Raw genomic sequence first — 23,668 nt, forward strand, 5'->3', positions numbered from 1 at the left:
ATGACCGGGGGGCCACAGTGTCTGAACAGCCCGGGGCCCTGGCTACCCTTAATCCACCCCTGTGTATTGCTATGAATTGGTGTAAACTGAACACTGATAATATACACTGAAGTTATATGCATTTATGTGAATTGGACTTTAATGCTGTGAGGAAACACATTAAAGAGAATTTTGTGTTGGAACTTTGTGGGTCACTGCCTCTTCACTGTGTACGATGCTACTGCAGCCTTACATAATATTCCTATGTGTGATACATGCAGGGAATGATGATATTCCTATGTGTGATACATCCAGGGAATGATGATATTCCTATGTGTGATACATTTAGGGAATGATGATATTCCTATGTGTGATACATTCAGGGAATTATAATATTCCTATGTGTGATACATTCAGGGAATTATAATATTCCTATGTGTGATACATTCAGGGAATGATAATATTCCTATGTGTGCTACATCCAGGGAATTATAGTATTCCTATGTGTGATACATGCAGGGAATGATGATATTCCTATGTGTGACACATGCAGGGAATGATGATATTCCTATGTGTGATACATGCAGGGAATGTTTGCCCCTGCCTCTTGCTGCAGCCATGGTTACAATGTATCAATCTCATCAGTTCCCTGTGCAGCTGATGGCAGGGCGCCCCTCCTGTGCTGGCAGTAGCGATGTGCCTTTAAGGCGTGCTGCACAGTAGCAGCGCCCGGCCCAGCCTCCTGCCTGAGCTCTGGAATGGCAGGCAGCAGTTGCTGATGTGCTCCTCTGCAGTGCACACACACCCTGGCTCTGCACAGCAGCGCTGCCCCTGCCTCCTGTGCCCTGGGATGGACTCACCGGCAGCCTGAGACCCCCGAGCCTGGCACCACCGGTAAGGCCTCTGCTTCCCCTCCTCTGCCCATCTCTGCTTCTGTATTTTGTCCTGTTCTTCCCCAAATCTGAACAGCTGCATAAACAAGTGGAGCAGATAGAGCTCTGGAGCCTGAGCGGCATTAACCCTCCTGCTGCCGGGCAGGGCATCACCGGGGGCAGAGCAGCCAGGGAGGAGGACAGGGGAGGAGGACAGGGGGGATCAGTGTATGTTGTGCTGCTGACACCTGGGAGAGCTGTGGATGGAGCAGAGCCGAACCTGACCCCTACCTGCCTGTAAGTGGCCCTTTATTCAGATATGATAATGGAGTAGATGTCACCTGCAGTCCTATGTAACAGCACAGATAACACAGAGATAACTGAGTACAGATCATGTAGTAGATGTCACCTGCAGTCCTATGTAACACCACAGATAACAGTGATAACTGAGTACAGATCATGTAGTAGATGTCACCTGCAGTCCTATGTAACACCACAGATAACACAGAGGTACCTGAGTACAGATCATGTAGTAGATGTCACCTGCAGTCCTATGTAACACCACAGATAACACAGTGATAACTGAGTACAGATCATGTAGTAGATGTCACCTGCAGTCCTATGTAACACCACAGATATCACAGTGATAACGGAGTACAGATAATGTAGTAGATGTCACCTGCAGTCCTATGTAACACCACAGATAACACAGTGATAACTCTCTGAGTACAGATAATGCAGTAGATGTCACCTGCAGTCCTATGTAACACCACAGATAACAAAGTGATAACTCTGAGTACAGATAATGTAATAAATGTCACCTGCAGTCCTACGTAACACCACAGATAACAGTGAGTCTTTTATTAAATAAAATACTTTCACATGACACTAACTATGATACACTACAAATAGAACACAACAAAACAAAACATAAGAACAAAGCTCCAATCAGACGGCCACAAAAGACAAAAAAGAAACCTACTAATCAGGGACAAGAAAGAAAATTCCAATTAAATAAAGAAAGCAAAAAGAAAAGACAACAAACAAAATACTCATAACTTACATTAATACCCCTGTAAAAATTATAAATAGTAATAAAATCCTACAAGACCCCCGGCCCAGCTTCATTCATACTACTATATACAACCCCAACTACATTCACACCGTCCTATATATAATATTATAAACAATATATACACTATAAACACATTATATACAGATTTATACAACGCCGCAAACACAGCAAAACCCTACTGGTCCCACTGCCTTACCTTACAGCCACCCGCTTGCACCGCCACATACACCCTACAACAAACCTAAATACAATACACTATACAAAATTATTATTAAAAATTTTTTTTTATATTTTTTTTTTTTTTTTTTTTTTTTTTTTTTTTTTAATTTTATATATATATATATATATATACACACACCTACACTAACTATCCCGCCACCCCTGATCCAGCTCTGGCCACAAAGTTCAGGAATTATCCGAGCTAGGATCAGGCCCCAAAGTTTTTCCCCAGGCGGGGCCTGGGCCAGGCCAGATCAGTCTCATATCACCGCTGTTGAAACCCCCCAATCCCCCACCCAACCTAACTAAGACCCTCTATTATACACACTATATACAATATATACAATACACTATATACAATATATACATAAACCAACTTCACAACCTACATACTCACCACCCAAGGCTCAAGTTCGATGCCTGCAAACCTTCTATTCAGGGAACAGAGATACAAAACAAAAATCTAGGGTGTAAAGATATCAGCCCACCACCAGGATATAGGAGCGCTAACGGACTAAGGCACCCCGAAGGAGAAACCCCTCCAGAGATGGGCCGCCCTCCGGGCACCCAGTCTTTCGCACTCCAGAGAACGCACCTTCACCAGGGCACCTAGGATGCTGCTACAAACTTCATCTACACGGAGGATTTTATGCTGCGTCGAAACTAAAACTCGTGCATTCCACGTGAAGTACCTGACCACTGCGCTGACTAAGAATAAAGTGGCTCGGTCCCTTCTCCCGAGGTCTCTGAACGCTCCATAGGCCCACTCGGCATAGGACAGAGTGGCCAGCCGCGGCCAACCAATGGAAGCGCCCAGCCTGTTGTACACCTCTGTATTAAAAGGACAATGAAGCAGGAAGTGCTCCATGCTTTCCAGCATGGTAGCGCAAGCCTCACGGGGACAATTCCTGTCCACGGAGCTCCTGTGCTTCAAATTGTCCTTCACATACAACTTACCTTGGAAGCAGCGCCAAGTCAAGTCCCAATACTTCTTGGGGATCCTGCTAGAATTTAGCAAACTTAACCCAACCTCTAGATCCCGACTTGGGCAGTCCTTGAGGACCAATGGTCTCTGAAAATGCGAAAGCAAGACCCGCATGTCGAGGAGTTTCCTCGGGAGGGACCTCACTTCCCACATTCCCAGACCCCACCGGCGCATCATTTTCAGAACCGGGGTAACATAAGCCGGGAGATGCCCGTGCGGTGTGCGGAGATCCTTCAATCTTCCCCCTGTCTCCCATTCCTGGAAGAAAGGCTGAAACCATCCCTTGCAGGAGAATACCCACGGAGGAGCCCTCTCTTTCCAGAGGTTTGCCACGTTAACTTTCAAAAAGGTGTTCACTAGGAACACCACGGGGTTTACCATATTCAACCCCCCTAGTCTCCTCGTGCGGTAAGTGACCTCTCGTTTGACTAGATTCAGTCTATTCCCCCATAACATCTGGAAGAACAGACTGTAGACCCGTGTCCAGAGAGGCTCTGGTAAGACACAGACGCTGCCCAGGTAGATTAGCAAGGGGAGCAGGAAAGCTTTGCACAGGTCAACCCTTTCCCTCAGGGTCAAAGACCAACCCTTCCATTGGTCCACTCTTTGGGCGACACCTTTGATTCTGCCTTCCCAGTTTTTCGTGGGGTAATCACCCTGGCCAAATTCGATGCCTAGGACTTTGGCATGTTCTTGGGGTTCGGGGAGGGTGTCCGGAAGATCAAACGCGGGATCCCCGCCTCCCAGCCAGAGACTCTCACACTTGTCCTGGTTGACCTTGGACCCGGATGCCTCCGAGTAGCTCTCCACTTCTGACATCACCACCATCGCCTCCTCTTGCGAAGAAACAAAGACCGTGACGTCATCCGCGTAGGCCACTACCCTCAGGATAGCCTCCGGCGCCACCCCGCCCATCCCCACCCCCGCCAACGGCCCACAATCGACCCTTCTGAGGAAGGGATCGATCGCAAACGCGTAAAGCAAAGGGCTAAGAGGGCAGCCCTGGCGGACACCGGACTCTACCCCGAAAGGTTGTCCAATCCACCCGTTTACCAGAGGGAAAGTCTCAGCCCCTGCGTACAAGGTCTTAAGCCAGTCCACAAACCCTCCAGGCAGACCATACCTCAAAAGAGTGGACCAGAGGTACTCGTGGTCAACCCGATCAAAGGCTTTTGCCTGATCCAGGGTCAGCAAGAACCCCTTCCAAAGGCCCGCCCTGCCTTGCTCCACGGCCTCTCGGACACCCAGAACAGCACTGAAAGTGCTACGGCCAGGAACGCAACAGTGCTGGGCCTCCGAAAGGAGCCGCGGCGCAAATTTCACCAGCCTGTTGAAGAGTATCTTAGCCAAAACCTTCCTGTCCACATTGAGAAGTGATATGGGACGCCAATTCTCAATGCGTGATGGATCCTTACCCTTTGACAAAATGATCAGAGCCGACCTCCTTAATGATCTCGGCAGAGTGCCCGAGGAGAGACACTCATTAAACACCTGAGTCAAGAGGGGGACCAAGGAGTCCCTAAAGGTCTTAAAGAACTCGGATGTTAAGCCATCCGGACCTGGCGATTTTTTGGGCCGGAGCCCATCGATCGCCAGTCTCACTTCCTCTTCTTTGATCGCTTCTGCCAAACCGCCCAGCGAGAGGTCAGCCCCTGGCTCAGGAACAGCTTCAGCCAGGAAAGCCGACATCCTGTCACGATCCAGTTCCTTCCTTCCCAAGAGGTGCGAGTAGTATGAACTGACGACCTCCAAGATCCCTGATCTGGACCTTCTCAGGGATCCCGTACTGTCCATCAGCCCCGTCACTATCTTACTATTCACTGACATCTTGCAGCTTCTGTAGGGGTCGGGCGAGTAGTACTTCCCGTAGTCCCTCTCAAAAACCAAAGATGCGTGCCTATCGTACTGACACCTCTTTAGCAAGGATTTCACACTGGAGATCGCCTCGCGGCTACCCCCAGTCGAGACAAGTTGCTCGAGTTTCCTCCTCAGGCTCTGATACAGGCGATCCCTGTTCAGGCTTCTGAGGTTCGAGAGTTGCCGGAAGAATCTCGCCACCCGATGTTTGAACATCTCCCACCACTCCGACTTAGTGTTACTTAGGCCCAGCAGCGGTACCTGGCTCTGAAGAAATTCCTCAAAGGACCGTCTTACAGCTTCTTCCTCAAGGAGTGACGAATTCAGCTTCCAATAACCTCTTCCCATCCGAGGAGTCTCTGTAACGCTCAGAGAAAACATAATCAAACAGTGATCGGAGAATTCCACCTCCACAACCGACAACGGCGAGGAAACGGCCTCCTCCTTCAAATAAAACCTGTCTATCCTAGACCTGCACTGACTACCTCTAAAATAGGTGAACCCCGCGTGGCCTGTGTTGTGCCGGATGTGGACATCCACCAGGCGTGCCTCACTTACTATCCTATTTAGCGCGACGCAATCGTAAGCCAGCCGGTCTACGGAACCTCCTCTATCACAGGGTCTCGTGACATTGTTGAAATCCCCTCCAAAGACCACCTGCCGACTCGAAAATAAGTAAGGTTTGATCTTCATGAAGAGACACTTGCGGTCCCACTTGGACTGGGGACTGTAGATGTTAATGAGCCGAAGCTCCTGTCCCCCCATGGAGACATCTAGGATCAAGCATCTCCCCATTTCTAACTCGATCAATCGTCTGCATTCAACCACTGCGGTCTTAAAAAGGACCGCCACCCCGCTATACGGCTCGGCCGCGAGAGACCAGTAGGAGGGCCCGTGCCTCCACTCCCGCCTTGCTTTATGCATGGTTGATAGGTCGGTCAACCTGGTCTCCTGCAAAAACAAAATGTCGGCGTCAAGTTGGCCGAGAAAATGAAAGGCCGTGTACCTTGCCGCTTCTGACTTTATGCTGGCAACATTAATGGTTGCCAGCGTCAACGGGGTGGGTGCCGCCATCATGATTGATTGAATTAGATAGCCTTTTTCTTCCCACCCCCAACAGTTTCACCCTCTTCCTCTGACAATGATGAGTTTTTAGTGCGCTTAAGACAAACTGACTCATCCATTCTCTCCTTACATACACTCTGGCCCTTGTCTGGTGGTCCCGAGGTAGTCCCCCCCCCAGAAGGCTTTGTATTTGCCCCCTGAGAAGAAGACCCAGCGACCTCCTGAGCCCCAACAACGTTGTCCGCAACCTCCGGTCCCGGGTCCCCATCGCCCCCCTCTGGAGGGGAGTCCTGGAGGGCCCGGAACCGGTTAGAGAGATCCACCAGAGGGGGGGCGGCTGGACCTTCCAATGGCACCTGGATCAGGGCTACGGAGTCAGAGGGGTCGCACTCCGAGGAGGAGGCTCGAGGCCCGGACCCCCTCTTATCCTTAGTTGTTTTCCTGTTACCCTTTTTCTTTTGCTGTGACCACTCCCCCTCTCCCTCATCCAGACTGTCACCGGATGAAGGTTCCTGGGCAGACATGGCGTCCTTTTGCTCCTCTCTTTCAAGTCTCTTGACTTCCTCGCTCAATTCGCTGTCTTTAGGATCCTCAGCTGCAAGTGGAGCACCCGGGTCAGAGTTTAGGGTCATTACTCCCTGCCCCCTTTTCCCATGGCGCTGCTCCTGCCGCCTGATATTGGATGGCGGCAGCCTGCTCCTCACCGGTTCCCTGCCTCCTCCGCCTCTGCTGGTCCCTTCACCGGCGAGATTAGTCCCGGCTTTCGCCTGTCCCGCACTCGCCGCTTTCAGGACCGCATTGGCAAAGGAACGCGGACAGCGACTGAACGGGTGACCGAGGTCACCACACAGGTTACACCTAATCCTGCCACAGGTAGCAGCAAGATGGCCGAGGTCCCCACACAGTGCGCATTTCTGGGTGGTACACTGCGCACTGAAGTGTGTGGGGCTGCCGCACCTGTGACAGACCTTAGGCTGCCCCCGGTAGAAAATCAAGATCCTGTCCCTCCCCAAAAATGTTGAGGAAGGGATATGGGTAACGGTGTTTCCTGAAACCTTCAATTTCACCATGAAGGTCCAGGCTCCTGACCAGATACCATGCTCATCGAGGGTCTTCTCGGGAATACCGACGATGTCGCCGTATCGTCCAACCCAGGTGGAGATGTCTACACAGGAAAGTGACTCGTTACTGGTCAAAACGGTCACCTTCCTGACTGAGTTCTGGCGGGATATTGCCACAGCGAGGAAACCCTGCCATTCGGGGCGACCCCGAGCCAGCTCATGGCGAGACCAGAAAAGCTCAAGGCCCTCCGGTCTCACGAAGCTGACATCGAAGTAGGAGGTCCCATAGGGATGGATCAAGGCGAAGATGTCATATGCCACGAAGCCCATCCCCAGCAGGAGCTCAGCAACCTTTGACCGATCAGGACAGGCATCCTTGCTTACCCACTGGAGACGGGCCACGTTCCTACGGTTACTCCTCTGCCCCGGTGTCGGCAGAGACCAGACAGTCTCTGCCCCTCTATCTCGGAAGGCGGAAAGACCGTGTCTCTCTATCCAGAAAGACAGATCAACCTCCCTCCCCTCTACATTGATGGAACTCTCCCCTCTCCTCAGGGCGTCCAGGAAGCGCTGCTGCAAGTCACCATCCTCAGGGTCACCAGACAAGGGCGCACTACTACCCCCAGCAGTGACAGCTGCTGAATAGCTTGGGGCCGAAGCCCCCGCCACCGCTGGGGAGGCAGCAGGACCACTACCTGCTTCCCCTCCACCAACACCAGTAATGCTCTCCTCATTCACTCCTCCACTACTCCCATCATTTGCAACATCACTACTCCCACCATTCACTCCACTACTACTCCCATCATTTGCAACATCACTACTCCCATCATTTACTCCACCACTGCTCCCATCATTCATTCCACCACTATTCCCACCATTCACTCCACCACTACTCCCATCATTCACTCCACTACTACTCCCATCATTTCCTGCACAGCTCCTTTCATTCCCCTTACCACTGCCACCACTTCCCGTCATTTTATTACCTGTATTGTCACCACCATTTGTCCCAGTGTTCTCTGCACCTGCCACAGTCACATCCATTCCTTCCTCACTTGTGTCTGCTAGCTTCTCTGCACTCACACCTGCCGGACCGGGGGAGGGGTGCAGCACCACACTCGATTTCCCTTGATTGGTGCTGACTCTCTGTTGTGTCCTTGGAGCGCCTTGCCCCCCCACTGCAGCAGTTTGCACTTTATTATTTTGGGCCCGCTGCTCGTTGGGGGGCGCCGCCTGCCCCGCACCCACAGACTTCGCGGTCCTGGTGTCATGCTGGGGCGCTGGAGCACTCTGTCCCCCTGTCACAGCAGGGCGCCTCTTGTTCCCTGCAGATGATTTATCCTTTTTCTGTCCTTTTTGGACACGCTGCTCTCCTGTCACAGCTGCGTGCCTGTTCTCCTTTAAGGCGCACTGCGCCCCTGTCACAACAGTGCGCCCTCCTTTCGCCGCACCATGTTCCTCAGACCTGCCCCCCACAGCCCCGGCGTCGGCCGGCACAGCCGTTGGGAGCAGGGATGGAGTCTGCCCACACCGTCCCCCTTTCGCAACGGCGTGGACACCCACCTCACCCCCCTCAGCCCCGGTGATAACCGGCTTAGCCGCAGAGGGCAGGGAGGGAAACTCCTCGGGGTCCCCTATGTCCGGCGCCGTGAGTACCTCCACAGCCTCGCCCCCTGCACTGTTCCCCGCACAGACGGCAGCACCGCCGGACGTCCTCCTCCTCTCCCCACCTTGCCTATGCCCCAGACCCACTGCAGAGCCCGTGCGTTTAGGTTTGGTGGGGTTTACACAGGAGGTGGTAGGTGTAACATCATCCATCGGTACATATTTGTAACTCACCACCTCCCGTGCGGTCTCCGTCGTCTTCTTCTTCCTCTTCTTGGTTTCCTCTGCTGGCTCGTCCTCACCGAAGGAGAAGCGGTCCAGGTTCACTGGAGACTCCAGCTGTCTGATCTCCTGTAGCAGACCGCCCTCCTCCTCTTCCTCCGCTGACACTCCAGCCTGTGCTGTCGGAGTCCTCTGCCGTGCCGGGAGGCCGCTTCCCTGTTGTCGGCTCTGCGGCTCACTCTCCCGGCTGGTTCCAGCTTGTAGGACTCCAGTCACAACCACATCGTCCTCCTCCTCCTCGTCGCTTAGGACGCCGGCTGGCGGTTCTCCTGAGGTATTTAACCCCTTCATTTCTGAGAACCGCCGCTGGTTCTTAAACCTCTCCAGGAAGGGACCTGCGCTTTTCTCAATCCCCTCCCGGAGGAGCACTAACCGGGCCACCTCATCTCTGAGGGCTCTTAACCTCTGGGAGGTCACAGGTTTCTCCTTGCTAGAGGCTCGGGTATTCAGGATCCGAGCCTCCCGCAGCTCCTCCTTCAGCTCGGTCAGTGCTTTGCCGGCGTCCTCATACTCACGTAGCATGGCGACCACTCGGGAGGAGAAGGTACTCATGGACTCGCCGGAGCTCCTCTCCCCCCAGGATGTTCCTGGGCTCTCCTTCCTGGGGCCTGGGGTGCCCCTGTCTCCCTCTCTGGGCGGACGATGAGCCGTCTCAGGGTTGGAGTAGGTGGGTATGGTTCTTCTCACCCGTCCTGACCTCCTCAGTCCCTCTTGGGCCAGTTGCTGTTGCTGCTGCTCTCTGTCCCCCGCCGGCACAGACCGGGGAACAGAAGCCTGGGAAGCCATGTCGGCCTCCCAGGAAGCCTGCCTCTCCCTGGGGAGAAGAGAGGCAGACTCTGGGCCTCCTGCTGGAAGTCCTGGAGCTCACAATACAGGTGCTGCTCCCAGCAGGGTGTGACTGATTGTGCGCACCTGTCCTCCACACTCAGTCCTGTGTAACACCACAGATAACACAGTGATAACTGAGTACAGATCATGTAGTAGATGTCACCTGCAGTCCTATGTAACACCACAGATATCACAGTGATAACGGAGTACAGATAATGTAGTAGATGTCACCTGCAGTCCTATGTAACACCACAGATAACACAGTGATAACTCTCTGAGTACAGATAATGCAGTAGATGTCACCTGCAGTCCTATGTAACACCACAGATAACAAAGTGATAACTCTGAGTACAGATAATGTAATAAATGTCACCTGCAGTCCTACGTAACACCACAGATAACAGTGATAACTCCCTGAGTACAGATAATGTAGTAGATGTCACCGGCAGTCCTATGTAACACCACAGATAACACAGTGATAACTCTGAGTACAGATAATGTAGTAGATGTCACCTGCAGTCCTATGTAACACCACAGATAACACAGTGATAACTCTCTGAGTACAGATAATGTAGTAGTTGTCACCTGCAGTCCTATGTAACACCACAGATAACACAGTGATCACTCTCTGAGTACAGATAATGTAGTAGATGTCACCTGCAGTCCTATGTAACACCACAGATAACACAGTGATCACTCTCTGAGTACAGATAATGTAGTAGATGTCACCTGCAGTCCTATGTAACACCACAGATAACAGTGATAACTCTCTGAGTACAGATAATGTAGTAGATGTCACCTGCAGTCCTATGTAACACTACAGATAACACAGTGATAACTCTCTGAGTACAGATAATGTAGTAGATGTCACCTGCAGTCCTATGTAACACCACAGATAACACAGTGATCACTCTCTGAGTACAGATAATGGAGTAGATGTCACCTGCAGTCCCATGTAATACCACAGATAACACAGTGATATCTGAGTACAGATAATGTAGTAGATGTCACCTGCAGTCCTATGTAACACCACAGATAACACACTGATATCTCTCTGAGTACAGATAATGTAGTAGATGTCACCTGCAGTCCTATGTAACAGCACAGATAACACAGTGATCACTCTCTGAGTACAGATAATGGAGTAGATGTCACCTGCAGTCCCATGTAATACCACAGATAACACAGTGATATCTGAGTACAGATAATGGAGTAGATGTCACCTGCAGTCCTATGTAGCACCACAGATAACACACTGATATCTCTCTGAGTACAGATAATGTAGTAGATGTCACCTGCAGTCCTATGTAACACCACAGATAACACATGGACTGGCTGGCTCTGCTACTGACTCCCTTGTTTCCCCGGACACTTGTAACATTGTTTCTTCTCTGGGCTTGGCTACACTGTTGCATGTCTGCTCGTCGTCTTCTGACTACCATGCCTCCAGTCGGTGTCCCAGTGGGATCCTGGTGGTCAGCGATGGTCCAGCACTAGGTACCTCTATGGCAGCCGGCCGTGTCTCTGGTTTCAGCTGTTAGTGACAACTTGGAGTTTACTGATCTCCGGATGTTGCTTCATGTTCACGTCTGATTTTATGTTACAATGTATCTGTTTGCTCTTCAGCCTTTTAATTGTTTTTTATAGAATGTCGGCGATTTGTATCTGAACCATTTACTTATGTATCCAGAATGTATGGAGAATTATGGATTTAAGACCTGTTTTTAGTTTAACCCCTTCAGCCCCTGTGGGACTGTATTGCAGGTGCACAGAAATATTCAAGCAATTAGCTGCAGTCCTATGTAAAGCAATAGGTTCCACTATGACGTTTCGATGAGTATGGCCACATGACAAACTCCATATTTTCGCATCAATCAAAAGTAACTGGCACAGTTGCACCTGGCAGGCTCTGCTCTGCTGCGTCTAACCACCTCTGCTCTGCTGCATCGGTCCGGTGCATTATACGTCTGCGAGGGGTTAATAAGGCTGACGTGCGCTCCTCCGCTGTCCCTACATGTTTTATATGGTAAATCTGAGTGTTGTGGAAATCTGAAAACAGATGCAGGTGTTTGTGGTTTTGGCGCAGCGTCGAGAAGTATGTGCACTGTGGAAGAGTCCAAAGGTTTATAGCAGAGCTGGAGGAGAATGTCTTCAAGAAGTGCGAGCCAACAGGTGACAGAGAAAAAAACCAGAAGGTTACTACCCCAGAAACAGGAAAAGGGGCCCTGGGATCAGTGCAAATCACCGCCTGATGAGGAATTATTAACTGGAGGAAATGTTTCTGAAACTGTAATTTCAGGACTGATTGTTAAACAAGTGCACAGAGGCTGCAGTACCAGATGCTACTACTAGAGGGCACTGTTGTCCCTTGCTGCCTCCCAGCTGCTGGATGTATGCTGCTTCTCTGAAGAAGAAAGGCCTCTGTGTGCTGAGGCTTCTGGTCAGTATAACAGCAAAAATGTCCCAAGTGATGCCAGAGACAGAACAAATGACAAGAGGCGTCCACACGGGGCGTCTTGAAATTCGCTTAATACCTAACATTCGTCTTGTTTCCTTCTTGTGTCAGATGCAATATATATGATCTGGGATTCTGCTTTAATTCTGATGTCAAGGTACATAAAAAAAATGGAAAAAATCTAAAGTAGCAGATCTTCAGCTCTGAAAATGAAAAAAGGGAAACTGTAGAGTGGCAGTGAGTATAGATGTAGAGGAGGCAGTGAGTGCAGATGTAGAGGAGGCAGTGAGTGTAGATGTAGAGGAGGCAGTGAGTGCAGATGTAGAGGAGGCAGTGAGTGCAGATGTAGAGGGAGCAGTGAGTGTAGATGTAGAGGAGGCAGTGAGTGTAGATGTAGAGGAGGCAGTGAGTGTAGATGTAGAGGAGGCAGTGAGTGTAGATGTAGAGGAGGCAGTGAGTGCAGATGTAGAGGGAGCAGTGAGTGCAGATGTAGAGGAGGCAGTGAGTATAGATGTAGAGGAGGCAGTGAGTGCAGATGTAGAGGAGTCAGTGAGTGCAGATGTAGAGGAGGCAGTGAGTGTAGATGTAAAGGGGGCAGTGAGTGTAGATGTAGAGGAGGCAGTGAGTGTAGATGTAGAGGGGGCAGTGAGTGTAGATGTAGATGGGGCAGTGAGTGCAGATGTAGAGGAGGTAGTAAGAGATGTAGAGGAGGCAGTGAGTGCAGATGTAGAGGAGGCAGTGAGTGTAGATGTAAAGGGGGCAGTGAGTGTAGATGTAGAGGAGGCAGTGAGTGTAGATGTAGAGGGGGCAGTGGGTGTAGATGTAGAGGAGGCAGTGAGTGCAGATGTAGAGGAGGCAGTGAGTGGAGATGTAGAGGAGGCAGTGAGTATAGATGTAGAGGAGGCAGTGAGTGCAGATGTAGAGGAGTCAGTGAGTGCAGATGTAGAGGGAGCAGTGAGTGTAGATGTAGAGGAGGCAGTGAGTGTAGATGTAGAGGAGGCAGTGAGTGTAGATGTAGAGGGGGCAGTGAGTGCAGATGTAGAGGAGGTAGTAAGAGATGTAGAGGAGGCAGTGAGTGCAGATGTAGAGGAGGCAGTGAGTGTAGATGTAAAGGGGGCAGTGAGTGTAGATGTAGAGGAGGCAGTGAGTGTAGAGGTAGAGGGGGCAGTGAGTGTAGATGTAGAGGAGGCAGTGAGTGCAGATGTAGAGGAGGCAGTGAGTGGAGATGTAGAGGAGGCAGTGAGTATAGATGTAGAGGAGGCAGTGAGTGCAGATGTAGAGGAGTCAGTGAGTGCAGATGTAGAGGAGGCAGTGAGTGCAGATGTAGAGGAGGCAGTGAGTGTAGATGTAAAGGGGGCAGTGAGTGTAGATGTAGAGGAGGCAGTGAGTGTAGATGTAGAGGGGGCAGTGAGTGTAGATGTAGAGGGGGCAGTGAGTGCAGATGTAGAGGAGGTAGTAAGAGATGTAGAGGAGGCAGTGAGTGCAGATGTAGAGGAGGCAGTGAGTGTAGATGTAAAGGGGGCAGTGAGTGTAGATGTAGAGGAGGCAGTGAGTGTAGATGTAGAGGGGGCAGTGAGTGTAGATGTAGAGGAGGCAGTGAGTGCAGATGTAGAGGAGGCAGTGAGTGGAGATGTAGAGGAGGCAGTGAGTGCAGATGTAGAGGGAGCAGTGAGTGGAGATGTAGAGGAGGCACTGAGTGTAGAGGAGGCAGTGAGTGCAGATGTAGAGGAGGCAGTGAGAGTAGATGTAAAGGAGGCAGTGAGTGTAGATGTAGAGGAGGCAGTGAAAGATGTAGAGGAATCAGTGAGAGTAGGTGTAGAGGGGGCAGTGAGTGCAGATGTATTAGTGGCAATGAGTGTAGATGTAGAGGGGGCAGTGAGTGTAGATGTAAAGGAGGCAGTGAGTGTAGATGTAGAGGAGGCAGTGAGTGTAGATGTAGAGGAGGCAGTGAGTGCAGATGTAGAGGAGGCAGTGAGTGCAGATGTAGAGGAGGCAGTGAGTGCAGATGTAGAGGGAGCAGTGAGTGTAGATGTAGAGGAGGCAGTGAGTGTAGATGTAGAGGAGGCAGTGAGTGTAGATGTAGAGGAGGCAGTGAGTGTAGATGTAGAGGAGGCAGTGAGTGTAGATGTAGAGGAGGCAGTGAGTGCAGATGTAGAGGAGGCAGTGAGTGCAGATGTAGAGGGAGCAGTGAGTGTAGATGTAGAGGAGGCAGTGAGTGTAGATGTAGAGGAGGCAGTGAGTGCAGATGTAGAGGAGGCAGTGAGTGCAGATGTAGAGGAGGCAGTGAGTACAGATGTAGAGGAGGCAGTGAGTGTAGATGTAGAGGAGGCAGTGAGTGTAGATGTAGAGGAGGCAGTGAGTGCAGATGTAGAGGAGGCAGTGAGTGCAGATGTAGAGGAGGCAGTGAGTGTAGATGTAGAGGAGGCAGTGAGTGTAGATGTAGAAGAGGCAGCGAGTGTAGATGTAGAGGGGGCAGCGAGTGCAGATGCAGAGGGCAGTGAGTGTAGATGTAGAGGAGGCAGTGAGGGTAGATGTAGAGGGGTAGTGAGTGTAGATGTAGAGGAGGCAGTGAGTGTAGATGTAGAGGGGCAGTGAGTGTAGATGTAGAGGGGTAGTGAATGTAGATGTAGAGGAGGCAGTGAGTGTAGATGTAGAGGAGGCAGTGAGTGTAGATGTAGAGGAGGCAGTGAGTGCAGATGTAGAGGAGGCAGTGAGTGCAGATGTAGAGGAGGCAGTGAGTGTAGATGTAGAGGAGGCAGTGAGTGTAGATGTAGAGGAGGCAGCGAGTGTAGATGTAGAGGAGGCAGCGAGTGTAGATGTAGAGGAGGCAGCGAGTGTAGATGTAGAGGAGGCAGCGAGTGTAGATGTAGAGGGGGCAGCGAGTGTAGATGTAGAGGGGGCAGCGAGTGTAGATGTAGAGGGGGCAGCGAGTGTAGGTATAGAGGGGGCAACGAATGTAGATGTAGAGGGGCAGTGAGTGTAGATGTAGAGGAGGCAGTGAGAGATGTAGAGGAATCAGTGAGAGTAGATGTAGAGGAGGCAGTGCGAGTAGATGTAGAGGAGGTAGTGAGTGTAGATGTAGAGGGGGCAGTGAGTGCAGATGTAGAGGGGGCAACGAATGTAGATGTAGAGGAGGCAGTGAGAGATGTAGAGGAGGCAGTGAGTGTAGATGTAGAGGGGGCAGCGAGTGTAGATGTAGAGGGGGCAGCGAGTGTAGATATAGAGGGGGCAACGAATGTAGATGTAGAGGGGCAGTGAGTGTAGATGTAGAGGAGGCAGTGAGAGATGTAGAGGAATCAGTGAGTGTAGATGTAGAGGAGGCAGTGAGTGTAGATGTAGAGGAGGTAGTGAGTGTAGATGTAGAGGGGGCAGTGAGTGCAGATGTAGAGGGGGCAGCGAGTGTAGATGTAGAGGGGGCAGCGAGTGTAGATATAGAGGGGGCAACGAATGTAGATGTAGAGGGGGCAGTGAGTGCAGATGTAGAGGGGGCAACGAATGTAGATGTAGAGGGGTAGTGAGAGATGTAGAGGAATCAGTGAGAGTAGGTGTAGAGGAGGCAGTGAGTGCAGATGTAGAGGAGGCAGTGAGAGTATGCCTAGATGAGGCCAGTGATTTGCAGTGAGTGTAGATGATTTGGATGTTGGAAGATCTGCACATATCACCAGTTTGCTTTGTGTTTGCTGGAGGTGGTTTTCTTGGAGTAACAATCAGCTGAGGGTGGTAAATCTCCTACTTGCTGACTTCTCGGGTTCCTGCTTTTTATCTCTTATACACTAAGTTTATGAGTTTATACAATGACTAGATGGTGGCCTGATTCTAACGCATCGGTTATTCTAGAATATGTATTTATGTATGTATATAGCAGCCACATAGTATATAGCACAGGCCACGTAGTATATAGGAGCCATGTATATAGCAGACAAATACTACGTGGCCTGTGCTATATACTATGTGGCTGCTATATACATACATATTGTAGAATACCCGATGCGTTAATACAGGCCACGCAATATATAACAGTGCCCACGCAGTATACAACACAGCCACGTACTATATAAAACAGCCCACGCGGTATATAGCAGCCACGCAGTATATAACACTGGCCACGTAATATATAGCACAGCCCACGCAGTATATAGCACAGCCCACGCAGTATATAGCACAGCCCACGGAGTATAGAACACAGCCCACATAGTATATAACACTGCCTATGTAGTATATAGCAGCCACGTGGTATCTAACACAGCTCACGTAGTATTTAGCAGTGTGGGCACCATATCCCTGTTAAAAAAATAATTGAAATAAAAAATAGTTATATACTCACCCCCTAGGATCCACCGAAGCTCCGGCGATACGCGCGCGGCTGCCGCCATCTTCTGTTCCCAGGATGCATTGTGAAATTACCCAGATGACTTAGCGATCTCGCGAGACCGCTAAGTCTTCTGGGTAATTTCGCAATACATCGCCGGGAACGGAAGATGGCGGACGGCGCGTGCGGCTTGGCGGACTACGGAGGGTGAGAATAGCAGGTTTTTTGTTTTTTTATTATTTTTAACATTACATTTTTTTACTATTGATGCCGCATAGGCAGCATCAATAGTAAAAAGTTGTGGACACACAGGGTTAATAGCAGCGGTTACGGAGAACGTTACCCGCGGCATAACGTGGTCCGTTATCGCCGGCATTAACCCTGTGTGAGCGGTGACTGGAGGGGAGTATGGAGCGGCCATTTTCTTCCGGACTGTGCCCGTCGCTGATTGGTCGTGGCTGTTTTGCCGTGACCAATCAGCGACTTGGATTTCCATGACAGACATAGGCCGCGACCAATGAATATCCGTGACAGACAGAGAGACAGACGGAAGTGGCCCTTAGACAATTATATAGTAGATTATTCCCCAGTGCTGCTCATACAGTTGCCCCCAGATTCTCCGGTTTGGAGGATGTTTTCCACATCAGTGATGATATCGTTATACTGAGGCGTCATGGACATTCGGGTGTGAGTCCAGAACATTGGCGGCTCACGAATGTCCTAGCTCTGCATGAATGGCCTCCGTGGCCTGGAGCTTATCCTGATCACTAATGACAGATGTAATTAGGACATTGGGTTGTGGGCGCCATGCAGGGAGCAGATCTCCTCGGTTGGGTGGGGATAAAATGATGGGTCTGAGCGCAGAGCCGTGGTGACATCGCATGACACCAGTTCATACATCGCCCATTCACGGATTTCAGAGTAAGGCCTCATTGAAATGAAAAGGTAAATAACTGACAATTTTCATCACTGATTGGTCGGTGCGTCTTCTTTTACTTTTAAAGTTTCACCAATGATTTTCTCATATATTAAAAAAAAATAAAAAGTTTCTCCCCCCCAAATACAACGTTAAAAACAGACAGCAGCCGGATTGCACACAGATGGCATCCATGTGCTGTCAGCTACCTCCATGAACCCATAGACTAGTGTACATGATGTCAATCTATAATTTTAATAAACAGCCAACTTGGTCCATAAAAAAAAAAAGCACAGAGAAGGGCCCATAAACTGTGCTGCGCTTTACCATTGCAGGCTCAGGAGACAGATGTGCTGCACTTTTATGGATCGTGCCTCTGATTGTTTAATGTATTTTAGATACTTTTATGTAAACACGAAAAAGAAAATACAAACCGGTATCACAAAGTTACAACATTTGTCACAAAATAACCCATTTGTGTCTGCTGACTCCAGTTACCCCCAGTATAACGGCTTCTCCAATTAGTACAGAATTCCAGTAATGAGATTTTATTGCTCTGCAGGTTAATACATTCCATGCATTACCCCATAAAGAAACTTCACCTGCACTTCTAGCTACGACGAACACGATAAAGGATCAGCAGATCAAAACAAGCATTTACTAGGGTCAAACTATGAGGCTGTAAAACCCCCAATTACTACATATGTCTGTGCAGTTCTCATAGGTGTCACATAGCAAGAAGCTGCTGGAAAAGGCATTTTCATGTGCTGGAACCCTCACCCCAAAGCAGTATGGGTAATTCTGTTTACCAATAATAACATTTTAATATATCTACAATAATACTGTCTCTCTGTATAAAAATATAACTACTATAATACTGCCCCTATGTACAAGAATATAACTATAATAATACTGCTCCTATGTACAAGAATATAACTACTATAATACTGCTCCTATGTACAAGAATATAACTACTATAATACTGCTCCTATGTACAAGAATATAACTACTATAATACTGCTCCTATGTACAAGAATATAACTACTATAATACTGCCCCTATGTACAAGAATATAACTACTGTAATACTGCTCCTATGTACAAGAATATAACTACTATAATACTGCCCCTATGTACAAGAATATAACTACTATAATACTGCCCCTATGTACAAGAATATAACTACTATAATACTGCCCCCTATGTACAAGAATATAACTACTATAATACTGCCCCCTATATACAAGAATATAACTACTATAATACTGCCCCTATGTACAAGAATATAACTACTATAATACTGCTCCTATGTACAAGAATATAACTACTATAATACTGCTCCTATGTACAAGAATATAACTACTATAATACTGCTCCCTATGTACAAGAATATAACTACTATAATACTGCTCCTATGTACAAGAATATAACTACTATAATACTGCCCCTATGTACAAGAATATAACTACTATAATACTGCTCCTATGTACAAGAATATAACTACTATAATACTGCTCCTATATACAAGAATATAACTACTATAATACTGCCCCTATGTACAAGAATATAACTACTATAATACTGCTCCTATGTACAGGAATATAACTACTATAATACTGCTCCATATGTACAAGAATATAACTACTATAATACTGCTCCTATGTACAAGAATATAACTACTATAATACTTCCCCTATGTACAAGAATATAACTACTATAATACTGCTCCTATGTACAAGAATATAACTACTATAATACTGCCCCCTATATACAAGAATATAACTACTATAATACTGCCCCTATGTACAAGAATATAACTACTATAATACTGCTCCTATGTACAAGAATATAACTACTATAATACTGCTCCTATGTACAAGAATATAACTACTATAATACTGCTCCCTATGTACAAGAATATAACTACTATAATACTGCTCCTATGTACAAGAATATAACTACTATAATACTGCCCCTATGTACAAGAATATAACTACTATAATACTGCTCCTATGTACAAGAATATAACTACTATAATACTGCTCCTATATACAAGAATATAACTACTATAATACTGCCCCTATGTACAAGAATATAACTACTATAATACTGCTCCTATGTACAGGAATATAACTACTATAATACTGCTCCATATGTACAAGAATATAACTACTATAATACTGCTCCTATGTACAAGAATATAACTACTATAATACTTCCCCTATGTACAAGAATATAACTACTATAATACTGCTCCTATGTACAAGAATATAACTACTATAGTACTGCCCCCTATGTACAAGAATATAACTACTATAATACTGCTCCTATGTACAAGAATATAACTACTATAATACTGCCCCTATGTACAAGAATATAACTACTATAATACTGCTCCTATGTACAAGAATGTAACTACTATAATACTACTCCTATGTACAAGAATATAACTACTATAATACTGCTCCTATGTACAACAATATAACTATTATAATACTGCCCCTATGTACAGGAATATAACTACTATAATACTGCTCCTATGTACAAGAATATAACTACTATAATACTGCTCCTATGTACAAGAATATAACTACTATAATACTGCTCCTATGTACAACAATATAACTACTATAATACTGCCTCCTATATACAAGAATATAACTGCTATAATACTGCCCCCTATGTACAAGAATATAACTACTATAATACTGCTCCTATGTACAAGAATATAACTACTATAATACTGCCCCTATGTACAAGAATATAACTACTATAATAGTGCTCCTATATACAAGAATATAACTACTATAATACTGCCCTCTATGTACAAGAATATAACTACTATAATACTGCTCCTATGTAGAATAATATAACTACTATAATACTGCTCCTATGTACAAGAATATAACTACTATAATACTGCTCCTATATACAAGAATATAAGTACTATAATACTGCTCCTATGTACAAGAATATAACTACTATAATACTGCTCCTATGTACAAGAATATAACTACTATAATACTGCCCCTATATACAAGAATATAACTACTATAATACTGCCCCTATGTACAAGAATATAACTACTATAATACTGCCCCTATGTACAAGAATATAACTACTATAATACTGCCCGCTATGTACAAGAATATAACTACTATAATACTGCTCCTATGTAGAATAATATAACTACTATAATACTGCTCCTATGTACAAGAATATAACTACTATAATACTGCTCCTATATACAAGAATATAACTACTATAATACTGCTCCTATGTACAAGAATATAACTACTATAATACTGCCCTCTATGTACAAGAATATAACTACTATAATACTGCTCCTATGTACAAGAATATAACTACTATAATACTGCCCCTATGTACAAGAATATAACTACTATAATACTGCCCCTATGTACAAGAATATAACTACTATAATACTGCTCCTATGTACAAGAATATAACTACTATAATACTGCTCCTATGTACAAGAATATAACTACTATAATACTGCCCCTATGTACAAGAATATAACTGCTATAATACTGCCCCTATGTACAAGAATATAACTGCTATAATACTGCCCCTATGTACAATATAACTACTATAATACTGTTCCTATGTACAAGAATATAACTACTATAATACTGCTCCTATGTACAAGAATATAACTACTATAATACTGCTCCTATGTACAAGAATATAACTACTATAATACTGCCCCTATGTACAAGAATATAACTGCTATAATACTGCCCCTATGTACAAGAATATAACTGCTATAATACTGCCCCTATGTACAATATAACTACTATAATACTGCTCCTATGTACAAGAATATAACTACTATAATACTGCCCCTGCAAAACAGAACCTCGGTGACATTCTAGATGTCATAAAAAAGGGGGTGAGAACCACCTCCCCATACACAGCAGCGATAGAATACCCGCTCCCAGAATCATGCAAAGAAGGAGAAAAGCTGGAGCAACTAAGTAAAAAATATATATACTTTATTAACAATAATCTCAAGTGAGTACAAAAATCATAACACCACAATAGAAGAAAGACCAGGATAGACACAGACATGCCTAGAAGAGTCCACCATTGCACATGCCCATGTAAGTAGATCTATCAATCCGTTAAGTAAAGTGACAGTGCATAAGGTACTATGGTAAGATTGCCATCAGTAGTCATGTAGAAATCAATAATGCCGCTGGACAAAAACATCGCCAGAAGGGCAGAGCTTACCGGGGGCAGAGCTGGGGGACCCAGGGTGTAGATGCAGGAGACCCTCGACACGCGTTTCGCGTGAAAAAGCACCGCTTTGTCAAGAGGACGTAGTATATAGCAGCCACGTAGTATATAACAGACAGCCACGTAATATATAGCAGCCATGTAGTACATAGCACAACCACGTATATAGCACAGCGATGTAGTATATAGCAGCCACGTAGTATATAACACAGCCCACGCAGTATATAACACAGCCCACGTAATATATAGCAGCCATGTAGTATATAACACAGCCCACGCAGTATATAACACAGCCCACGTAGTATATAGCAGCCGCGTAGTATATAACACAGCCCACGCAGTATATAACACAGCCCACGCAGTATATAACACAGCCCACGTAGTATATAGCAGCCGCGTAGTATATAGCAGCCATGTAGTATATAACACAGGCCAAGCAGTATATAACAAAGCCCACGTAGTATATAGCAGTTTGGGCACCATATCCCTGTGAAAAAAAGAATTAAAATAAAAAATAGTGATATACTCAGCCTCCGGCGTCCAGCGAAGCTGTCCCGATGCGTGCGAGGCTGCCGCCAGCTTCCGTTCCCTGTGATGCATTGCAAAATTACCCAGATGACGCAGCGGTCTCGCGAGAACGCTAAGTCATCTGGGTAATTTCACAATGCATCTCTGTGAACGGAAGGTGCCGGCTGCATCGCGAGGAGCTGGAAGGTGAGTATATAATGATTTTTTATTTATTATTTTTAACATTGTATCTTTTTACTGTTGATGCTGCATCAATAGTAAAAAGTTGGTCCGGGATGGGGCGACACACTGGCACTGACTGGAGGGGAGTAGGGAGGGGCCAATTCGCGGCAGGACTAAGCCTGTCGCTGATTGGTCGCGGCCTGCCGGCCGACGTGGGATTTCCGTTACAGACAGACAGACAAACAGACAGAAGTGACCCTTAGACGATTATATAGATAGATAATACTGCCCCCTATGTACAAGAAAATAACTATTTTTTTAGTTGTTTTTTTTTAGATAATTACAGGTAAATGATGCCTATTTGAAAACATCCGATAATGATAAGTTGGGAAGGGGTCACTTTCTAGAATTTATCAGTTAATTGGGAATGTAAATGCTGAGAAGATAGCGTATAAAATAAATGAAAATAAGGCTGGACGTATTTCTCAGTGCAGTGGAGTAATTTAGATGAGGATATAGAGGTTGCCTTAATATTTTACATAATCATATTAAAGCCGTTAACTAAGTATCAAAATGAATCCGTCTTTTGCCTGAAATGTGATGACAAAGAAGTAAACTTTGTTCCTACAATATGGAGTTGTGTCGTGTTAAGACATTTGTGGGAAATAAAGATACCGGAAATAATGGGCATTGATCGGCCTGTGAGATCAGGTGTGCAGATCGGTGACTGGAGATCAGAAATGCCTCATAGTAAAACTGCTAATTGCAAGAGTTCTGATTGCTAGAACGTGGGGGGGGATGAATGACCAACTGTAGAGGAATGGGAGGATACCGTCCAGAAAATAATGAATTATGAGAAAATCTGGTCTGGTAGATGGGGAAATGTTAGAGAGAGGGAGAAAATATGGCCGGTATGGAAAATCACAATTGTCGATAGGAAGCTTCTCTATTTATTGGTGTTTCTTCTTTCTCTCTGGCTCCGGCGGGCGAGGTTGTGTTGCTGAGATGGGTTACATGTATGATTGCTGATATTGGCTATCTTACTGTTTCCTAAATGTTTATTGTAATGTAAAAGCTTGATAAGCAAAAGCAAAAAAACAACTTGAGATCTCTGTGTGACAGATATAATACAGTGAGGACACCGGGGCGACGGATATAATACAGTGAGGACACCGGGGTGATGGATATAATACAGTGAGGACACCGGGGTG

General features: G+C 46.8%; 1 protein-coding gene across 2 annotated transcripts in view; it reads left to right on the top strand.

Annotated features, from left to right (window-relative positions):
- Window positions 1–688: 688 nt before the first annotated feature.
- The window catches only part of DAAM2 (dishevelled associated activator of morphogenesis 2), a 281,131-nt gene continuing 258,151 nt past the window's right edge, over window positions 689–23,668 (top strand). For both annotated transcript variants that reach the window (XM_077282013.1, XM_077282018.1), the window contains exon 1: window positions 689–873. The gene's annotated coding sequence lies outside the window, so the exon portion shown is untranslated. The remainder of the gene's footprint in view (window positions 874–23,668) is intronic.

The sequence above is a fragment of the Ranitomeya variabilis genome, chromosome 2 (assembly GCF_051348905.1).
Source record: "Ranitomeya variabilis isolate aRanVar5 chromosome 2, aRanVar5.hap1, whole genome shotgun sequence".
Taxonomy (NCBI): domain Eukaryota; kingdom Metazoa; phylum Chordata; class Amphibia; order Anura; family Dendrobatidae; genus Ranitomeya; species Ranitomeya variabilis.